General features: G+C 39.1%; 1 protein-coding gene across 11 annotated transcripts in view; it reads left to right on the forward strand.

Annotated features, from left to right (window-relative positions):
- Positions 1–7,659, forward strand: part of PPP1R12B (protein phosphatase 1 regulatory subunit 12B) — a 243,447-nt gene that overhangs the window by 134,555 nt on the left and 101,233 nt on the right. The window lies entirely within an intron of this gene.

The raw sequence follows: 7,659 nt of genomic DNA on the forward strand, positions 1-7,659 counted from the left end.
TTTGTTCCTGATATGAGAGGGAAAAGCTATCAGCTTTTCCCCATTTAGTATGCTGTGAGCTGTGGATTTGTTATATATGACATTTATTCTACTGAGGTACATACCTAATTTTTTTAGAGCTTTTATTACAGAGGGATGTTGAATTTTGTCACATGCTTTTTCTAGGTCTAATGAAATGATCATATGGTTTTTGTCTTTCTTTCTGTTAATGTGGTATAGCACATTTATTGATTTGCATATGTTAAACCATCCTTGCATCCCAGAGATGAATCCCACTTGAACATAGTGAATATAGTTTGTAATGTGTTGTTGCGTTCAGTTTGCTAGATTCTTACTGAGAATTTTTCCATTTATATGCATCAGGGATATTGGGCTGTCATTTTCTTTTTTCGTTATGTCCTTGCCTCATTTTGGAATCAGGGTAATACTGACCTCATAAAATGAGTTTGGAAGTATTCCCTCCTCTTCAGGAGATGAAGAATCTGTATTTGAGGAGAATTGGTATTAGTTCTTCTTTAAATGTTTGGTAGACAATAGTAAAGCCATCAGGTCCTGGGCTTTTCTTTGATGGAAGGCTTTTTTTTTTTTTTTTTTAAGATAATATCTCACTCTGTCAGGCCAGGCATGGTGGCTCATGCCTGTAATCCCAGCACTTTGGGAGGCTGAGGTGGGTGGATCACGGTATCAGGAGTTCAAGACCAGGCTGGCCAACATGGTGAAACCCCAACTCTACTAAAAATACAAAAATTAGCTGGGTGTGGTAGTGCGTACCTGTAATCCCAGCTACTTGGGAGGCTGCGACAGAAGAATTGCTCGAACCCAGGAGACGGAGGTTGCAGTGACTCGAGATCGCACCATTGCACTCCAGCCTGTGCAACAGATCATGACTTCATCTTGGTTGGTGGGGGGAAGATCTCACTCTGTCACCTATACTGGAGTGCAGTGGCATGACCACAGCTCACTGTACCCTTGATCTCCCAGAGTCAAGCGATCCTCCCTCCTACTTCAGCCTCCTAAGTAGCTGGGACCACTGGCATGTGCCGCCATGCCTGGCTAATTTTTCTATATTTCGTAGAGTTGAGGCTTCCCTATGTTACCTAGGCTGGTCTCAAATTCCTGGGCTCACGTGATCCTTCCACCTTAGCTTCCCAACTTGCTGAGATTACAGGGGTCAGCCACTGTGCTTGGCCAAAGACTTTTTATTACTGATTCAATTTTCTCATTAATCTGTTAGATTTTCTGTTTCCTCATAATTTAATCTTGGTAGGTTATATGTGTCCAGGAATTTGTTTTTCTATGTTATCAAGTTTGTTGATTTATACTTGTTCATAAGACTCTTATGATCTTTTGTATTTCTGTGGTATCAGTTGTAATGTCTCCTTTTTCATCTATGATTTTGAGACTTCTTTTTTTTTTTAGTATAGCTAAAGATTTGTCAGTTTTGTCTTTTCAAAAAACCCAACTAATTTTTTGACCTCTTGAATTGTTTTTATAGTCTTTATTTCTGCTTTGAGCTTTAATATTCCTTCTTTCTACCAATATTAGATTTAGTTTTGTTCTGTTTTTCTAGTTCCTTGGAGTGCATTGTTGAGTGGTTTACCAGAAATCTTTCTTCTTCTTCTTTTTTTTTTTTTTTTTTGGAGGGAAGCAGTTTCTTTTTTTTTTTTTTGATGTAGGCATTTATTCCTATAGTCTTCCCTTTAAAATTACATTTACTGTGTCTCATAGGTTTTGGTATGATGTCTTTCCATTCTTGTTTGTCTCAAGGCGATTTTAAATATATCTTTATATTTCTTCATTGACGCTTGTTTGGGAGCATTTTGCTTAATTTCCATGTATTTGTAAAATTTTCAAAGTTTTTCTTGTTGACTTCTAGTTTTATACTATTGTGGTCAGAAAAATAGACTTGATGTGATCTATCTTCTTAGATTTGTTGAGACTGGTTTTATAGCCTAATGTGATTTCTCCTGGAGAATGTTCCATTTGTAGTTAAGAAGTATGTGTATTCTGCAGCTGTTGGGTGGAATATTCTGTAAATGTCTGTTAAGTTTTCATTTAGTCTGTGATACAGTTTATGTGTGATGTTTCTTTGTTCTTTTTTGGTCTAGATTAGGAGTGTTCAATCTTTTGGCTTCCTTGGGCCACACTAGAAGAATTGTCTTGGGCCACACATAAAATACATTCACAATAGCTGATGAGATTTAAAAAAAAAAATCTCAAAAAAGTCTCATAATGTTTTAAGAATGTTTATGAATTTGTGTTGGGTCACATTCAAAACCATCTTGGGTGCATGTGGCCCACAGGCCTCATGCATTCCTCGAGGTGCATCATTGCACCTCAGTAAGGTTGGGCAAGTTTGGTCTAGATAATCTTTCCATAGTTAAAAGTGGAGCATTTAAGTCCTCTCCTGTTATTATATTGCAGTCTCTCTCTCCCTTTACCTCTAATAATATTTACTTTATATATCTGCATTCTCTGTTGTTAGATACATGTATGTATTCATAGTTTCTATATCCTCTTGTTTAATTGAAGCCTTTATCATTGTATAATGACCTTCTTTGTCTTATTCCACAGTTTTTGAATTAAAGTCTTTTTTATCTGACATGGTTACTCCTGCTCACTTAGTTTCCATTTGTATGGAATATCTTTTTCCCTTTCTTGACTTTTAGCCTGTGTTTGTCTTTAATGGTTAGGTGAGTCTGTTGTAGGCAGTATATAATTGGGTCTTATTTAATCCATTCAGCCACTCTGTATTTTTTAATTGGATAACTTAATTCATTTATATTGAAGGTTATTATTGATAGAGAAGGTCTTACTCCTGCCATTTTGTTAATTTTTCTCTGGTGGTTTTATAGATCCTTTCTTCCTTTCTTGCTCTTTTATTTACTTCTGTGGTTTGGTGGTTTTCTGTGGTGCGGAGCTTTGTTTCCTTTCTCTTTCCTGCTTGCGTCTCTGCGGTAATTTCTTTGTGACTACCATGGGGCTAACATTACAAGTCTTATAATAGAATGTTTTAAGCTGATAGCAACTTAACTTTGGTTGCATTAAAATACTCTAGACTTCTCTCTTTGGATGCTATAATTTACTCTTATTGTGTTCCTTAGATACTACTTATAACTGTCATGGGTTTTGACCATTTGACTTTAAACCTTTGTACTAGAGGACTGAGATACTTACATAGCATCATTACATCACTGGGCTAGTCTGAATTTGATTTATGAATTTACCTCTACTGGTGAGTTTTGCATTTTCACATCTTTTCATGAAAGTAATTATAATCTTTTTGTTTCCAGTTATGCCAGTCTCTTAAGTGTTTCTTGTAAGGCTGGTCTAGTGGCAATGTATTTTCTCAGCTTTTGCTTCTTTGGGAAGGTCTTTATTTTTCCTTCATTGGTGAATGATAGTTCTGCTGGATACAGTATTCTTGACTGACACGTTTGTTTGTTTTTTTCCCCCAAAACTCTGAATATATCATCTTATTCTCACCTGGCCTACAAGATTTTTCCTGAGAAATCCAGGGGGACAGGGCTGCTGCTTGACCAACTATTTTTTCTTTTTTATTTTTTTTCATTTATTTTTTTAAAGACGGGGTTTCGCCATGTTGGTCAGGCTGGTCTTGAACTCCCGACCCCAGGTGATCTGCCCACCTTGGCCTCCAGAGTGCTTGGATTACAGGCATGAGCCACCACGCCCAGCCTTGCTTGACCAATTATTAGGCCAAGCATGGGTACGGCAGGGCCACACAACCCTGCAGTGATCCGTTTTGGGGGCAGGGCTGTCGCTAGACTGACTGTTGGGCATAGTGGTGTGTGGCCACAGCAGGGTTGGGTGGTTCTGCAGTGGTCTGAGTGGTGGAACCACTGTAGGATTGGTTGTTGGGCTGGGCGTGGGTGTGCATGGGTTCAGCTGGCCATCTGGCTGTGCAGTGAAGCTGTATACCTTTGAAGGGACTGGCCAGCAGTTAGGCAGTTTCCCCCTGTGCAGGTTTGGCTGTTCCTGGGGTTGGGAGAATAGTGTGCCACATGGGTTCAAGTGTAGAGATCTCAGTTGTTCCATCTGGCCTAGGCTTCAGGCACCTAGGATTGTAGTGCTACAGGCACCTGTGGCATCATGGTGGAATGATGGCAGGGCTATAGGAATGGAGAAAGTCAATGGCTACTGGACCACAGAGAAGGGCACACTTTAGTAGTAGGTCCAGTTTCAAGAGGGCACTGAGTAGCAGCAGCTTAGGTTGTGAGGGTTGGGGGAAGAGAGTGCTCAAGGTGGGCTCCTGCTCTAGGAGCTTTTATCTGCATGAACTCCTGATTACTCTTCAAACTGGATTCAATGAGGACTGGGGGACTTTCCTGTAGCAAGAATTTCTGGCATTTGTGGTAGCAGTGGGGATCACTGGTGATCTCCAGCTTACTCTTTCTTCTTAAGAAGTCTCCCCTGGCTCCAGGCTGATCCTGGTTGGGGAGACAGTGTGGCAGAAGCAGAATGCCTTGCTCCCCTCTCTATGGTGCTGCCCTGGGCTTTTGTGCTTCACAGGGATTTTGCTGCTCCCCTGGTGCTCTCGAGTACTTTGGTCGTTTTAGTTGAAATTTAGTTGTTTATTCATTGTTTTGGTCCCTTTTTGTGGAGAAGATGGGCTTTAGATAACTCAATTTGGCCATCCTGCTGACATCACTCCATCTTATATAGGGCATTATTATTATTATTATTATTATTATTATTATTATTAAGACAAGGTCTGGCTCTGTTGCCCAGGCTTAAGTACAGTGGTACAATCTCAGCTCACTATAACCTCTGCCACTCGAGCTCAAGGCGCCCTCCCATCTCAGTCTCACAAGCAGGTGGGACTATAGGAATGTGCCACTGTGCCTGGCTAATTTTTATATCTTTTGTAGAGACAGGGTTTTGCCATGTTGCCCAGGTTGGTCTCAAATTCCTGGGCTCAAGCCATCTGCCCACCTGGGCCTCTCAGAGTGCTGAGATTATAGGCATGAGCCACTGCTCATGGCTGCTATTATTTTTAAAGGGATTAATACATTTAAAAATTTTTTAATTTTATTTTTATTAAGATGAATATGAATCCCCATATAAATAAAAGTTCACTGGGGTTCTCAATAATTTTAAAAAATATTAAAGGATCCTGAGACCAAAACAATTTGAGAATCACTGCTCTAGATATTAAAATAACAATTAAATCTATTCTAAGAACAACTTTATGCCACTAAATGTGATAAGATATACAAAATGAAAAATTCCTTAAACAATTACCAAAACAAAATTGGAATAAGCCTAATTCTATTAAAGAAATTGAACCCTGGCCGGTGCCTATAATCCCAGCACTTTGGGAGGCTGAGGCGGGTGGATCATGAGGTCAAGAGATCGAGACCATCCTGGTCAACATGATGAAACGCCGTCTCTACTAAAAATACAAAAATTAGCTGGGCATGGTGGTGCATGCCTATAGTCCCAGCTACTCGGGAGGCTGAGGCAGGAGAATTGCTTGAACCCCGGAGGCGGAGGTTGTGGTGAGCCGAGATCACGCCATTGCACTCCAGCCTGGGTAAAAAGAGTGAAACTCTGTCTCAAAAAAAAAGAAAAAAAAAAAAAAAAAAAAAAAAAAAAAAGGAAAAAGAAATTGAACCCTTTATTTAAAACTTTCCCATAAGGGCTGGGTACAGTGGCTCACACCTATAATACCAGCACTCTGGGAAGTTGAGGTGGGAGGATTGCTTGAGCTCAGGAGTTCAAGATCAGCCCAGGCAACATAGCAAGACCTCATCTCTACTAAAAATCAAAAAAGTTAGTCAGGTGTGATGGTGTGCACCTGTAGTCCCAGCTACTTGCAAGGCTGAGGTGAGAACATTGCCTGAGTCCAGGAGATCAAGGCTGTAGTGAGCTATGATTGTGCTACTGTACTCCAGCCTGGGCAACAAAGTAAGACTCTGTCTCAAAAATAAAAAACAAAAATAAAAAATAAAACCTTCCCACCAGGAGCACTGTAAACCCAAATGACTTGATTGGTGAACTATTCCAATCATTTAAGGAGGAAATAACCCAAATCTTACACAAATTCTTACAGAAACAGACATGTTGAGAATATTTGCAATTCATATAACCTGAATTCACAAAGGTGACCAGCATATTTCAAGAAGGGAAAATTATAAGCCAATTTCTTTCATGAACATGGTAGAAATAATAAACGAAATAATAGTGAATATGTTTAAAAATCTATATAAAAAGATGGTACATCTTGACCAAGTTGAGTTTTTCCCAAGAATTCAATATTGTTTTATCATTCAAAAATTATTCAATGTAATTCACCTTACTAATTAGAAAAAAGGAGAAAAGAGGTCATCTCAATATACGGGGAAGAATAGCATGTGATAAAGTTCAGCACATACTAATGATTATGAGAAACCCTTTTAGTCTGTTTTCTATAGGAAACCTGCTTTAATTTGATGAGTGGTATCTGCATAAATCTTACAACAAACATTACACTTAATGATAAAATACTGAAAGCATTCTCTTTAATGGCAGGGTTACAGACAATAAAAACTTACTATCATCACTGCATTTCAGTGTGTCCTGGAGATTCTAGCCAGAGCATTAAGGCAAGAAAATAAATAAAACAGCAAAAATCAGAAAGAATAAATAAAATTCTCATTTTACGGATGACATGATTCTGTGTGAACAGTAATACATTTATAAACACAATAGTCCCCCATTATCCATGGGAGGTACATTTTTTCTTTTTGAGATGGAGTTTCACTCTTGTCACCCAGGCTGGAGGGCAGTGGCATGATCTCAGCGCACTGCAACCTCCGCCTCCAGGGTTCAAGTGACTTTCCTGTCTCAGCCTCCTGAGTAGCTGGGATTACAGGAGCCTGCCACCATGCCTGGCTAATTTTTGTGTTTTTAGTAGAGATGGGGTTTCACTGTGTTGGTCAGCTTGGTCTCGGACTGCTGACCTCAGGTGATCCGCCTGCCTTGGCCTCCCAAAGTGCTAGAATTACAGGCATGAGCCACCTCGCAATGCATTTTAAGACTTCCAGTGGATGCCTGAACCTACAGATAGTACAAAACCCTATGTAAATAGTATGTTTTTTCCTATAAATACATATCTATGCTAAAGTTTAATTTATAAATTAGGCACAACAAGAGATTAACAATAATATTAATAACTAATAATAAAATAGAACGGATACCACAAAATGCCAGCATCACTATTCTTGCACTGTGGGGCCATTATTAAGTAGAATAATAATTACTTGAACATAAGCACTGTGATAAGCACAGCAGTGCATGATTTGCATCTCGGGAGAGACAGAATAGAACAGCACAAAATTTGACCACACTATTCAGAACAGTGCACAATTGAAAATTTATGAATTGTGTATTGGTGGGAGTTTTCATTTAATATTTTCAGACCACAGTTTACCATGGGCTACTGAAATCACAGAAAGCAAAACCACAGTTAAGGGGGGACTACTGTAATGACTTGGATTCTATAATGTTTACTGGTGGTTGATAGCATTTCTGTCATTTTGACTTTGCCTAGTTCATTCCTAGAGTGTAGAAATCTCTTTAGTATGTGGAAGCAGGAGTATGTGGAAGCATTTTGTCATTCCTCAAGTATATGCAGCAAAGATCAAAGTTTTTTTTTTT

This window comes from Sapajus apella, unplaced genomic scaffold, assembly GCF_009761245.1.
Source record: "Sapajus apella isolate SASKATOON/1434 unplaced genomic scaffold, GSC_monkey_1.0 scaffold22, whole genome shotgun sequence".
Classification (NCBI taxonomy): domain Eukaryota; kingdom Metazoa; phylum Chordata; class Mammalia; order Primates; family Cebidae; genus Sapajus; species Sapajus apella.